The 15,795-nt window shown below is 35.5% G+C and overlaps 1 protein-coding gene across 3 annotated transcripts in view; it reads left to right on the top strand.

Moving 5' to 3' along the window:
- The window catches only part of bmpr1b (bone morphogenetic protein receptor type IB), an 84,349-nt gene that overhangs the window by 8,660 nt on the left and 59,894 nt on the right, over window positions 1-15,795 (top strand). Inside the window, exon 1 of one of the 3 annotated variants that reach the window (XM_015374346.1) lies at window positions 5,469-5,527. The exons of the other annotated variants lie outside the window; for them this stretch is intronic. The gene's annotated coding sequence lies outside the window, so the exon portion shown is untranslated. Of the gene's footprint in view, window positions 1-5,468; window positions 5,528-15,795 lie in introns of those variants that run through there. 3 annotated transcript variants of the gene reach the window in all.

The following is a 15,795-nucleotide window of genomic DNA, read 5'->3' as shown; positions in this document are numbered from 1 at the left end:
TTTCCAGATGGATATGGAGCAATTCCATCTGGCGGAATCAGGTTAGTAAATAAGTATTTCAACTGGACTTGAGAAAATCAATGTTAATATTTGTTACAGTAGCCTTTTTTTGCAATTAGAGGTAAAACGTTTCATACCCCTCCATGATTTCTAACTGGGAGAATTTGCAAAATAGCAGAGTGTTCAAATACTTATTTTCCTGACTGTATGCTGGAGGCGTAGGCTCTACAAGCTGCAAAGTAGGAGATGTAGTTGATCAGTTTTACTTATCGTTAACAAAAAAATATGTTAATAGGCGCTCATCCATTAAATTCTTTTTCATTAAAGTTATTGGTGGCTGATCAATCGGCGCACCACTAATTGAAACGAAGTGTAGTCATCATGTTACAAATGCTTTGCATAAATGCCCTTACCTTGGTACCATTACCTCCAAGCCTTTGAACATGATAGAGAAGCTGGTGTTTCTTTGCAAAGCAGCATGGCTACACGGTGCTTAAGGAGTTTATGGAGTGTTTACATTTACAAACGGAACTGCGCAAATGGATTCTGCATGGTTGTTCTGCAATATTATTCTGGACCGCGCTGTGAATTGATGAACTTTTCTGCTGTTGCATGCTTCCACTCTGGTATTACTTCTCCTGCAAATACCAGGGAGGTGGAAGGTGTTCTAGTGGAAGGTGTTAACACTACAACACTAAAATAAATTCCCTTTAAGCATTTTCGGTTATTTGGACGGTAAAAATTATAAATTTAATTTTGATATACAGTATATTCCCGTGATGTATATGCTCCCACATTGGAGTTGCCATTCTACCAACTGAGCTATCCAATTAGCTTAAGTGGAGGAGAATGACAGGATATTGTGGGACTAACAGGAACAAAGGCAACTGTAGTGCTTGTGGTCATGGGAGCACTTGGGGCAGCAACCTCCACTCTGGACAAGTGGCTTCAACAAATACCTGAAGAAACAGCCAAGATCTCATAGCCAATTGAAAAATGGAGGCACACCAGCACAGTCAGAGCAGATGGTTAATATCAGGCCCTGTAGACCAGTCTATCACAGAAATACTGTTTATTTTGTTTTTGCAGAGTTTTGCAGCTTTGTTTTACAGCTGCAGTTTCTGAGTGAAAAAAGATGGCTGAGATACTGGCTTCCTTTGCTTTCTCCAATACTACTAATCTGGTGAAGTAGAGATTTCAGGGGGCTAAACTTTTTCTCTGCCTGCAGTCTTACAGAAAATTAAGCAGTCTGAAAAGAAAATCTTCTTTTTTAGTTTCTTGTTTGAATAAATTATTAAAAATACTTCCACCAAACAATAATCAATCTTGTAGTGTTTTCAGTTCCAGTTATGTTTTTCAGAAATAAGGACACAGAATAAGAATGGCTCTCTTGAATTTTCTATCTATGACTCATGGATAGGCAAAAGGGCAGGCACCAATTTTGTATTTTCACAACACAGCAACAGTAGGCTACTCACAAAAATGTGTTTCTAAAAATGGAAAAAGTATCTACTTCTAAGACTGATGGAGATGCAGTACTTAAGAAAATGACTAATATTGGCTGACAAAAAAAACTGACCTCTAGTGCTTTATGTAAAGGTGCAGTAAATGTCAATCTGGGAATTAAGTTGACAGGTCTGCCATGGAAGATCTGCCAAAGTACTTCTTTACAGTTGTGTCGTTTGGTTGCATGGTATTGGAGAAACACTCAAGAAAGTGGTTTAATTCATTTTGTAATCATGATTAATTATGTACTATTGTTTTATTTTTACAAAAGCAATATCTTTGCAAAGTTTAATTTTACAATTATATTTCGGTAATACATTTCTGTTGATGGTTACCTTTAGAATAACTGAAAACAGTATTATTTGACTGTGAAATAAAAACAAATAAAATGATTAGCAGCTTTCAGCTTATCTTGCTGCTTGTTTGTTTTAGATTGTTCCCACATCCCACCAACGGATTGAATACTATTATGATAATAATAGTAACAGTAATAATAATGCTATTATGCTGTCATGCTTTGGAGTTTTATTAATTTAATACCCAACCTGTTTCAGGTAATGAATCAGGCAGCCTAACCCTATATGCTTTATTCCATCCAAAAGTCAGTTCATATAAGCCAATGTGATTAATCTGCTTTTTAAAACATGACCACTTGAGATTAGTTGCTGAAAAGAAAAAGGAAACAACAGGTTGAGAAACCCAAAAATAGGAGCATTGCTTTTCTGATAGTATTATTAGTTGATATACAATTTTGAGTAGAGATTCTTCGGAGGAAAAACTTTCATGAACCAATCATGATAATTGATCCCCTGCGACCGCCTGGCGACCTGTCCAGGGTGTACCCTGCCTCTCGCCTATAGACTGGCAGAGATAGGCACTTGCCCCAACGTGACCCTGATGGAATAAGAAGTAAAAGATGGATGGATGGATAGATGGGTTGTAATTGATCACATAACTCTAAAGCTAACCACACAAACTGAGATCTTGTGTTGGACAAATTACTTTCTTTTTTTTTCATTCACTATATGATCTGCAGAATTATACTATGAGGAGAAAATTTAACATTATTCTCCCTCTCTGTCATTTTCTCTCTCTCTTTTCCACCTTATCCACTCTGGATCTGGCCTCTGCAGAGATAAGCAGCAAATGTGCTGCTGCAGATGTACTGTTTTGTATCACATCATCAATACCCTCCTGGGTGAAATTGCATCCATGTTGTGCATGCAGACACCACCTTCCCATGAGATGTAAATTCATAATGGGTGCATCAATATGTTTTCAGATGACGTAATTCCATATAAATTAAACCTGATTGATACCAAATTGAATTTACTCTCGAAAATATTAAATCTGATGCATATGAAATTCAATCTTGAGTGGGTCTGTTTCTTCACTTATGTGTCCTGTGGATTTCTACATATCCATCTTAAAAGGCAATTACAATGTGAAGCAGGCCTCTGGGAGTCTTTAAATTTTGTCTTGTGTCACAGTGTCCATTACAATATTATTTTTTTGATTATATCAGCCAGAAGAAATTGTGCTGTTGATGAAAATCTGCTGGCAAGATGGCACCTAAGCATTTATGATTTGTTTTTATTGCATTTTATTTCTGTCAATGTAGGATTACTTAATGTAAAACATGTAACTTGCAGTAGATAAAGAAAGAAAATTAAGTCCAATGTATAGACTTTGATTTTCCACATGCTATATAGAGAGAGTGATACGATTTTATAGAGTTAAAATGGTGATCTATAAAAACAGAGCTCAACAGATGGCCAGAAGCCAATAAGCGCGATCAGATCAGGAAAAAGCATGAAGCAAAAATTAGAAGTGGAGATTTCAAAAGAGGCCAGATGTTCCTAACAGACCCCTATAGGTACTAGGCCAAAAAGCCATCAAGCAGATGACTACATATTTCCCACAGACAGTTATACCAAATCACCATGATCCCTGGATTCAACCAGCTGGTGAATTTCTTTGTCTAAAACAGCATTTCTCTGATTTCTAATGTCTTTAGAAAAATGTCTTACTTGCACACTTCATTCAGCAATGGAGGCTGCTTCCAGGGCTCACCAGTTTTGTCTTCAGTTATATAGGTGGAGGAGTGTTTTTACAAGCTGAGCCCCCTTGAACCATGTCGACTCAGCTTCCTGTCAAGAGAGAAAAAAAAAAAAATCAGTGATCTCATCTTGCTGAAATCAGTGTTTTGGTTTGGGATGCACATATTGGATATTTTGCCAGTTATTCCCAGTGTTCCTTTTTAGTCAGGTTCTGAAACTAAATCAAGAACTACCTAAAGGTTGAAATCTTTAGGTTAAATTACTACAAAGAAAGAACCCTTTTGTTGTCTTCTGAAATAGGCTCATGTTTAGTTTGACCCATCCACAAATTAAATGAAACATTCCCAGACGGTCATGAATGAATTTGCTGTGGCAGATTCCTAACATCCCTCACATCAAGTATAAAACTGCAAGCATATAAAATGGTTAAACACCAGTTGATATTTTGGTCTGTTATATACCACCTAGTATTGACATTCAACGTGTCCGTCAAGATAATACGGCTCATTATACGTACCAGTTTGGTTTGCGTCAAACAGACCCAAGTTTATTTGCATGGTCCAGTACTCCATTTTAAAGATCTTCAACAGAATTATTTCCATGTCAATTGTGTTTTATTGTGTCTATGTATGGTGTTAAAGCTCTCTTTAAAGGCAGTATTTAATTTTTAATCAAAGGTGGTGGGATTAAGTAATTCAATACAAGGACTAAGCTTAGAGGCACACCTTTGACTACATTCCCTCTTGTTACCACATTACACCCCTAAATTGCAATTCCAGACAGTACACGACCTCACATGTTCCTCTGATGCTTAATTCCTATAAACCTCATCTAAATTCCTCTCTTTTCTATAATTCTGCTTAAATCTACTTTTCTCTATTGAATCTTGGTGACAGTACGGTTCACGAAAAAGGTATCTATGTAGCAACAAAAGCTGCCCTAATGTTGGGGTTACATTAGTAAAAGATAAGGTAATAGGATGGCGAAAGCCAAGTTGTCAGAGACTCCCTTTGTCCAAAGGGGAAACACAATAAACAACTCTGGGCTTTCTAATGTTTCCCCTCGGTTCAGGTTCTAGCTAATCAGCAGTGCACACAGCCGTGACTGTTCTGTTCCAGGGGACTGGAGACGGAGTCAGGGAGGGGGTAGACAGGATCAGGGTCCAACTTAAAATGGCTACAAAAGGGTGGAAGTAGAAAGAAAATGCATGTGTCTTTCGCATGTTCGTCTTTGTCTTTTATTGCCAGGAGAGAGACTCTTGGTGCCAAAAGTGGATTTCTTTTTTTATATTGTAGACAAACAGATTTAGCCAGCAATACTGAGTCACTTAATAAAGCAGACTTAACTGAGTTGTGTTTTTGAGGTTGCGTGATAATCACTATCAGATGTCAGAGGAGAGGGGACATAGAGAGAAAGTCGGCGTGTGTTTGAATGACAAGACAAAGACTGAGAAAAGCACATGAACAAAAAAACTGATAAGGCTGACAAAAGTTGTTAATGTTTTATCTGTTAATAAATATATTGTATTTTCCTCTACGACTCCTTTACTTGACATTTATTTTGGCTTTTTATTTCTAAACTCCAAATAAACAGGTTTAAAACATGTGTTTATTTCATATTTACATTCTATATTTTAAATGTATTTAATCCGTATCTTATTTTCTGTTTCCCACGTGAATATGTGGGTGAGTCCACACTGCTAATTAACAAGTCTGACCTCAATCTAGAAACCGTTGGGTGGTATGTTTAGTTTTGCTGCATATCAAGGTGTGTTACAGCAATTGAGTGCTTACGCTCTACCTCCATTAAGTAAGACTACATTTTAATTACTGTCAGATGGTGGGCAGAGTCCTCGTGTCTGGAGCCATTTACTAGGCCTGGAGCCACCTGGAGAGGAAAAGATGGGGAAGTCGGCAAACTACACACAAAGAGGCTTTCTTTTGTTGTCATAAATGTTTTAGGTAACACAAGTTGTTTTAATATTATTCTACCTCCTATTATTCTATTATGCCATTTTTTTGTCAGTGCTAATCTCTTCAATGCATGATATGTCTGCATTGTCATATTAAAATTTATCTTGAAAAATATTGTCTCAGAAAAATTATAACAATGAAATGCAGTAAAACTCAAAGTTAAAGGCCTAACTATGAATAAAATAACTGTTCATTTGCTTTTTGAAAGGATCAAAGAAAAATCTTCTCCATTCAGTCTGAATTAGTTGTGTCTGTATATTGCATTACATTAAGTTTGAGAGGGTTTAACAAAGACCATGTTTTATGGCCAGACAACAAGTTCAAGTAAGCAGTTCTAGTAACTGCATCTCTTTGCAGTGGGCTTGGCGAAATAGCTTAAAAATTCTAATTTTTCCTACCAAATCAGATATTTTTTCTCACTTAAATTTCATTATAAAAAATACAAATGACATATATTGGTTTTAAAAACTAGCTTTTATTTAATTTATCCCCTCAGAGAGGTGACCTTAATTTAGAGGGACAACAAAATTTTTGCTGTGAAATGCTTTAAAAAAAAAAAAAAAAAATCATGTTTCCCAACTAACAATTAAGATATAACAGACTAAATGTAAGCAGCTGTTGGTAAAAAAAAAATAAATAAATCTTAATTTTCCAAAAATGTAATCTTCATAAACTAAAAATTTGATTAATGGATAAAATTGCTTCATTGATACAAACAATTAATTGACCAGCCCTTGTGCTTACTGTCTGCAGCAGTCTCTACAGTATCTATCAACAGATGCCAGTCATGTTACCCATGTAGGTCATATCGTTTTGCCATATCAAATTACAAGCCTATAAGTTGTATATTAGCAATAAGGCCCATTTACTTTATAAGAGTAGAGCTATAATATTGTCAATCCCATTATAATATTGTGAATTTGTCATTTTGATCTGTAGAAGTCCAGACATTAAATAAGCATTTTAGATGATTAAAAACAACCCCCCCCCCAAAAAAAAAAACAAAAACAAAAAAAGACAAATGACACAGAGAATATACCTACAAATATAAAAAGGCTTTGACAAAAAAGAATTTAGTTGATCATGTTAAAAAATGGATAATTTAAGTTCAGTGTGACATTGAAATATGCTGTTATTTAGCTAGAAAAAAAGAAGTTGGAGCAGCGAGTCGACACTACTGTACATAGTTCAGCAAAATAGAGAAATGCCTTATGTAGTAGTAAGTTAAGGCTAGACCTTATTAGCCTCTACAGTCTTCAAAAAGGAATTTAACCCCCCCTTTTTTACAGCACTGCCCAAAATAATTGTGGCTTGAGGACATTAGTTTATGCACTGTTCTATGGGCTTTTGACTTGGTCTTTGGAGTATTTTCTGTTTTACTCGTTCTGTCGCAGATGTTTTTTGGGTTTTTTTTGTCTATTGGAATTAAAGATATGGTGTGGAAAACAGTGTTGCTGAATAATGCTCCATATGTTATTTTTAAAACTCTCTCATAATCCATGATAGACTGATAAACAGAAACATTTTCTTCCCATATATAATGAGTGGCATTTGTTATAATTAGCATTTTGGCAATTGTCCCAGCTTTCATAATATATAGTACCTCATATTTAGTGAGAAAATGCCATTTTTATACAAGCGTGTTTTCAAAATTTACTATTGCAATACTCTAGCAAGAAATTTTTCACTTTTACACACATTCCTCCCCATTTTTCATAGATTACTAATAGCTTTTGTTATGCATCATCAAGGTTGACATTTAACATTTAAGAAGCGGTCAATATAATATTTTGTTTTATTAAGTCCTAAACAAACCAAAAATGATGTGACTGTTGTGGGAAAAAAAACAATAAATCAAAGATTCAAATATTGTATGTTATGTGCATGTTTGGAGAATAATTGTCATGACATTACAAATCAAACAAATCATTTTTTTACTTGGCTGATGAAGGACTAAGTTGGTGTTTTTACTGGTTTAAAAATCTGATTCCGCAAAATCTTACGTTCAAAAAATCCTGACAAAAATGATTTAAAGATGAAAAAACAGTATAATAATCTGTCTGACAAAATTTTATGTTATTTTAGAATTATTAAAATCTCAGACTGAGACAGACCCCTGTGGATCAGTCTAAATTAAGCTGGGCATACACTGCGATTTTTTTCAGTCGTGCACGCAGCTGCTGCTCACACTGTAGGATTGCCGTAACTGCAGGGTTTAGTCGTACAGTGTGAGTTTACAGCTCACGATTTATGTTCGGCCCGACGCTCTCATGCAATCTACCTGCTTACACTGTGTGACTAAAAAGCATGTCAGACTCTGCTCTGCAGTGAGATGGAGCTCCTATTTGGACAAAAAAGAGCAGCAAACGTGGCTACTACGGTATGTCAATTTTACAGACAGAACTGCATTTCATTATTATTGCATCCCTGCCATGCTGCTGTGTTTACATCTGAGAGGAAGAATGCAAAGAAAAATCCTTCTTTGCTCATGTGCTCTGAGCGATTTCTCCCACCCTAACGATTCCTGATCAGGAGGTGGTCGTGAGAGGCTGGTGGTCGGCTGGTGGTCGTGAGAGGCTGATTGCCCTTTGTTACCCCCTGTGCACTACACAACTCACGACACACGATCAGGCTGAAAGTAGGCCCGATCGAAAGATTCTCGCAAGACTGGAAAATCGCCCTGAAAATCGCACAGTGTACTGCCGGGCTTTAACAGATGTGAGCATAGTATGTTTGGACCATAAATAGTCTATGTAGAAATACTGAAAGTTATTTTTCCTTTTAGTTATTACTGCTCTTGTCTTCTTAGAACCTCAAAATGCTATAATAACCTATACAGGACTTACCGGTAGTATTGCTTTTTAGATTTCTTTATGAAGCTCATAGAGCACAACAGAAATACAAGAATTTCCTTCCTTGTTAACTCAGGCCAAAACTTCTGTTTACTTGATCAAGTCCCAGTGTATGTATTTATTCAACAATAACTTGCTCTAACTACTCCATAAGCATGCCTTAATAGAATCTGCTTCACATGAGGAATATTGGAAGTTTTTGTGGCAAAAAGGCATTCTCAATGTAAAGTGTCCCTGCTTCAAAGATAATCCTTTTTGAATTGCTTGGGCTTGTTGGCAGTGTTGTACTTTTTCCCCTTGTGCTGTTTTCCCACTCACTATATGTTGGTGTTTTTTACTTATACCTTTATACATAAGGCCATAATAATAAAAAAGAAAACATAATTGATTCATGAAAGTGAGAACATTTATATGTGGCATATCTGGAACACTAGTATTGTTTTGAACAAGTGGTTACAATATTTACTATCCTGTAACCAAAAACAACTTTTATAAAAGCTGAAATTTGACTCCATATTGTCTTTAAATGTTAAGACAGGCAGTTTCAAAAAATGCAAATATATTTTACTGGGAAATAAATTACTGTAATTACAAAAAGAAGAGCATGTGATGTCACACTTGGTATGCTTTGATGTGGTACTATGTATCTATGTGTTTATTGTTTTTGAGCGACTACCAAAAAAAGAACAACAGAGAGACTAAAGAACAAAGAAAAGTCTATTAGAACACGGTGGCTCAGGTTTCATGAGCTGATGGTGTTTTGATCTTTGAGACATTCAATGCCATCTTTCACCCTGGTGTTTTGCAAGTAAAGATCTTCCCACATTATAATTCCTTGAACAGGAGACTCATCTGGTTGAAAACATAGAACATTAAATAATATAGAGCAAAAAATCAACAACCAGTAAATGTTCAGAGACATTTTGAATTATAATCCATTACTTTAAACATTATTTAACATTGAAATAAAGTGAGGTGTTTATGCATCCATGTTATACATTGACTTTTTAAATTAAACAAATATAAATAAAAAAATAGAACATTTTTCCATATTAAAATCTAATGTGTTTTTCTAAGTAGAGAACAACAATCTTTCAGTTTGGTATGTAAACAATTTTCTCATTCACATATTTTATAAAATGCCTGAACTGACTAATTGTAATTTTTGATCTTTCTTCCTTTTTTATGGCTTGATGAGAGAAGTGGGCTTTAGGCTGCCCTGCATGGCTTTAAACCTGGGTTTGAATGACGACAAAGCCATTCTCAAGCACATATCAAGGTGCTTATTTTGAGCCTGGATTGATATTTATTTTTTATTATATTCATGGTGGAGAATCCTGCTTCACAGCAGTAGGTTGAGTCAGACATACTCCAAATGTGCAGGGTCAGGTTTGAGCACATTTCACTTTTCTTTCACCAGTTCACCGCAGTTCTTCCAGCATTCCACACTTTCTCTGCTCTCTTTTTCTCATCGTCTTCTCCTTCTTTCTATCACCCGGCTTGCCACAGGTTTGTCCACTGTGTCTAAAAGCAGCAGTGACTCAGAGTGATGGCAGCTCATTGGCTAATTTGTATCACGTGTAACCTGGACACATCCGGATCATCCCATCTAAACAAAATGTATTTATAAATTTGCTGTAAATAGATTGCGAAAGCTATAACATCTCCTTTTTTGAGATATACATTTTTGTCTTTGAGCAACCAAAACCCTAATTATAGTACTGTGTAATAAGCAAAACTAAAAAGTCGAAAATACAACCCATCTTTTTTTCAGGGGAGGCCTTTAAAAACTATGTAGCCTGAAAAAAAATCTACTGTAATTATGTGTTAAGGGTGGACAATAAAGGAAATGGGTATAGACAAGTAAATGTCCATCTTGATCAGTTCAAGCACATCTTTTTAAATAAAAATATATATTTTTTGACAGTAATAAACCAGGCAAACAGCAAACAAGTGGATAAGATTTGGTCAACTAGCAGGTTTATCATTTTGTTTCTTCTGTTTTAAGTTTTGAAGCCAGCAATGAACACCACAGAGACGTGTCTATAGAAACAGCAATGAGTAATTTCCGTCAGACGTTTGTTTTCATAGCACCTCCTAAAACGTATGCTACAGTGATCATTGTATATACCTGCACTGCACACATTTGGAGACAAACATCCATCACTGCTTCATTTCTCTGTACACTTTTGCACTTCAGGGGGTGTTAGCTGGCCAAAAAAAATCTAAGTCTCTGACTCACACATGTCAGACAAAATTTGTCAAAAACAGTTAGCCCATATGGCCTGTTTGCCAGCAGGGGTGGTCTGCAGACTGTTTGACACTGACTGACAGAGCAAAGGGTTTAAATGTAATTGAAATGTTATGTAATGGTGTACAGAATGACTTACTTGTTGTATATAGGAGAGCTACTAAGCTCATAGCCAAACAAAGCTGAGGAGTTGATGTGAAGCCAAGGTAAAAAATTTTAGGGTTTGTTTACCATCTGTTTACAATATTTCTTCACTATTTCTCTACCAATATTCTCTACTAATAACTACTACTAATATATTGGAAAGGAAGAACTAAAGAAAGCACTACTAAGCTGGGGAAACATTGTAATGTGCAGATTATATTAGCTGGAAGTAATTTACCTCTAAAGATTCTTTTACTCTATAATTATTACAGAAGTTGTATAAATACATTTCAAGTTTAAGGTCCATATAGCAAAGGAAAGTCTAAAATCTTTTAAGATTTCTACTCTTCATAAATAGTTTTATCATGTTTGTTAACCATCCAATGATTGTGTTTATGGAAATGTTTAAGTAAAAACTGTAAGCAATGCAATTAATAACATGTTTTCCATCAATAATCCTATCATTGTTTACTATAATTCCTTTTACAATTACCATTACCTTTGGAAAATATGTGTATAAATGCGTTAGAATCAATGACTATGTGGACCTGTAAATCTCTAGATGCAACTCTCTAACAATGACAATGTTCAAAAAAACCAACCAACCACACAGACACCCCAGAATCAGAATACTTCTGTAGATTTCCACTTTTGTCATCTTCCCCTGAGGTTGTACAATAAACTGGGGGCTTTGAAAGGCTAACTTTTCAGTGTTCAAGATAATTGAAACTTCTATTTATACCACAAACCTTATTATTTTGATTTAGATATGAGTGAGTTTAGACAAAGGATTAGGTTTTGTTGCCATTTTCCAACCTATAAAGACCAACACTCAACTGTCTACTGAATAACACATTATCTTGTCTTTCTGACTTGAAGGTGTAACTTTGAAAAACTTGGTCACTGTCATGATTTACTTTTGGAAAGTATTAACTGATGTATTTTACAGATACTTTATAGATTTATTATGTTTAGATGCTCTGATTAATGTAAAAAAAAAAAAAAAAAAGTACAAATTATTGTAAAACCATTCAACATTTTGCTGTGATTGTTAACGGTTACTGTAATTATATGGTTCAAAAAAATTCCTTTGAACAAGGGTTTTATTTAATACAGATAGTCGTTTTTTCTTTTTACAAATCTAATGAATGTTAAGGGGATTTTATTTTTGTTTGATATGATCATTCATGATCATGAAATTTTAGGATATTTCCATTTCAACAGGAATGCGAAATCAAGATTTCTGCAATTTATCAAGCTTTTAAAAGACTCCAAGTTAACTGTGCATCTCAGAAAGCTAATGGTTGCCTTCTCCTGCTTTGTGAAGGCTTCAACCTTTGAGGAGATTTTTTCCTATACCTTTTTACATATTTTGATTAAGGGGAAATGATTGAAACATTTAGAAGGCCGTGGTTTTACTGTCACAAAATTATGAGATTGGGAAAATAATTAAATGTAGCCATCATCTAGTACTTAACCTGTCTAGTAGAAATAAAAATCCATTTTAAGAGAACTAGTAACAGGAGGAAGCACACTAATGGGCAGACGTTTTGAGAGGAAAAGAGGTAGGCAAAGTCTAGGCTTGGGTCAAACACGATTGTACAGAACAACCCAGTCAGGGGCAGAAGCAAAAGAATTTGGTCCACAGGCAAAGTAGGAGGTTTATATCCAGAGATTAGAAGCCAACAGGAGTATCCTAAAGGGGTAAGGCAGCCACGAGAAACAGGAGAGAGACAGGTTGAGATCAGGAGGTCAAAACTAGGATTGCAGAATGGTCTGCTTACACAAATGTCTTTCATGAATCTGGCAGTTACTCACGGGAAGAGCCGGGAGTGTATAGTCTTTCTCCCAGGTGCAGCAACTCCAGGTAATTGATGCTGTCACAGGTGTAGCCGCTCAGACCCGATTGCTATGCTGTGACATCATGGGACGGCACACAGCAGTTTCCAAACAGGAACACTAAGAAATCATTACAAATTTTAATATAGCGTTTAATATGCTAATGTTTGTTTTATCAAATAATAAACAATTTCACAAATCTTAAGCAGGTGTTTAATAATCCCTTTTTCAACACAGAAACAAAAGAGCACCGGATTTATAAAAAATTATGAAATCACCCTTTAGTTTAGGGACTTGCAAAAAAACAATTAATAAATTATTATTAGTGTGTATCTAATTGTATAACCAACAACCTAAAAACAACTTCCTTTTTTATTTAAAATAAAAGTCTAAGAACAAAAATGCATAGTCTCAACCTTAAAGTACTTGCTGACATATCATGGAATGATAGCATTAGATATATAATGAGTAATTTAATGACATTTTAATATGCATAGTTCTTGCAACATCATTAGGAAACAATAAAGCCAGTTTTGATCAAGAATAAATCAAAAGCAAAATGGTTTAATCCCATCTATCCACAATGTGTGTAATAATTTGCTGTGAACACATTGTGAAAACTTTATAACTTCTCCTTTTTTGAGATATTATTTTTTGTCTTTTAGCAACCAAAAGCCTAATTATAGTACTGTGTAATAATATAAACTAAAAATAGACACAATTTGAAGTTTAAATACAGCATCTACAGTAGTCTATTGCCTGTTCTTTATATTAGTAAACCTCTTGTGATGAAATGATCTAACTGTAATATATAGATTTTAAATAATCTGCTTCAATGTATGCATGCTACTCGTTTATATTACATTAAATTTGACATTTTTTCCCTTTTGGATTTATTATTTGTTGAGGTTCCACAGTTTGGACATCCTGCACTAGCTGCACTGCCAGGTGGATAGCTATATAACTATATAAAGTTCTCATGCATGATTGCTTCTGTGTATGTTTTACAATGTGGGTGCGGTCCATGTGTGTGTTCCAGTAAGTTTGCGTATGTGTGTGTGTGTGTGTGTGTAAGAGAAACAGAAAAGAGAGCGAACAGGGAACCAGTTAACAGACGTTTCTCAGTGATGTTATGTGTGAGTGCAGGGTAAAAGGCCAGGTATGCTGAGTGGCTGCCACATTACCCATGAGCATGAATCCATCTTCTGTTCAGACATTTAGCTATTTACAGGCTCACATGAATTTGATCATGTGTTTTCATGTAATGGTTTTCTAGAATTTCCTAAAGCCTCTGAGGCAGCACTGTTTCATTGGTCAGAACCTGAGGAGTTGGAGGATGGTTGGTGTCTACAGCTGAGAACGACAGAAATTTACAAAATAAAAAAAAAGGAGGACCATTGACCACTCTGAAATTAACAAAGTTAGAGACCCAGCCATTGGAATTTGGAATGCACGTGGTGTGCTTTACCATACTGATTTAAAGTGAATACAAACTCGATAAATTAAGCTCATTCAGTATACCGGGTATATATAAAATATTTTTTTTTAACATTACATAACTCTGCATGTCAGGAAATAAGGAGATTCAAGAAAGGAATCAAAATAAACAAGTTAATGTTGTATATTAGCGTTGGAAAAAGAAAAAAAATATATGTATTTAAAAAAAAAATGGTCAAGCCAAAGCTGCTGTTTTAAGCAGCAGACATTGAAGTTCCTCCATATGTCCTTAAAAACAGCCCTTTAAAATGCCTCTAGCCCAACATAAATCACAGTTTTCATAATTACAAAATGTCACCGTAACTGAAGGAGGTGTGAACCTTGGTGGGGTCAGCATAGAAGGCTGTGTATAGCACTTTTGTCTACATCTCCCTTAAATATTGTTGGACTTGGATATGTATCATGAAAAACACATAATATAACTTATAACAAACCCTCTCTGTAGCCGCATTGTGATGATCCCAACCACTCCATAAATTGGCTCTATTTTATTCCTGCTCTAAAATCTATTTATTGCTGCATTGAGATGGTGGTCCTCAAGGATTATGATTCAGTTAACAAATGTCCAAACTTAATTATCATCATGTTAATATATAATCTAATTTTAAAGAAGGCAGAAGGAAGAGAATGGTCCACCCCTCACATCCCCACCATGGACTGTTCTCCTTGCTGCCATCTGGGAAGAGGCTTTGGAGCATCCGCTCCACACTCCATCAGATTCTTCAACAGCTTTTTCCCCACTGCCATCAGATTGCTGAGCTGTTGAAAAAAACTCAAAAAAATTGTATCACAGACTCTGCATTACATTGATAATACAAACCAAAAAGAAAACTCAAATCAAAAAATGTTTTTTGAACTGCATTTTTGCATCATATATACAGGTATTTATCTTTCACTGCTCTGAACTTCCATATCAAAGCTTTTGGCACCATGTTTTTCCTCCCACGCTGCTTACATTCGATCACTGCTGCACTTGATGAAATGCAGATGTTCATTTCACCGCTAAATTGCTGCTCATTTGATGTCTGAAAGCTGTACAATGCAAAATTTCATTTTGTATACACTTTGTCTACCCATGCGGTATTGGGAAGTACCTCCAGCAGCCATACCTTGTAACTAGTAATGCCGCTGACGCTGTTTCTCTGAAGTTTGTCAAGCTGCTATAGATAAGGTTGGGTGCTCTTTAGGTGGAGACAGGAAAATAGAACCTAAAACTTCTCCTCTGTACACATTCAGGCAGCAGCTTCATTACTTTTACATGAAGGGCACAGTGGCTCTCACCTGAAAAAGCCTACTCAAACAACTTTCAATCGAAAAGAAACGTAGATCGCCCTCACCTGCAAACGCCTGAGAACTTCTCACCCACTGGGTATGAGACTCCCGCATCTCAGTGTCTTCACAAGCTCTAACTCCATATCCCCAATTTTCCATGTTAAGAAATGATGTTTAAAAACTAAATTTCCATCACACCTTCCAACATTAAACATTCAGAGGAATCATGTCTTGTGTCATGGTAAGTTTTTAAAAAATCTACTAGGTCTGAAACAGTTAATCAGATTAATTATTCAATCATTGAAATAATCGTCACCTAATTTAGCAACTGATTAATAGTTAACTGGTATATAGAGACTCTAATACATGTCTGTAGCTGACAGCGACCTGGTTTGGGCAGC

The sequence above is a fragment of the Cyprinodon variegatus genome, unplaced genomic scaffold (assembly GCF_000732505.1).
Source record: "Cyprinodon variegatus isolate N-32 unplaced genomic scaffold, C_variegatus-1.0 Scaffold100, whole genome shotgun sequence".
In the NCBI taxonomy this organism is placed as follows: Eukaryota; Metazoa; Chordata; class Actinopteri; order Cyprinodontiformes; family Cyprinodontidae; genus Cyprinodon; species Cyprinodon variegatus.
Note: the sequence above shows the minus strand (reverse complement) of the source record. Positions and strands in the feature narration are given on the sequence as shown.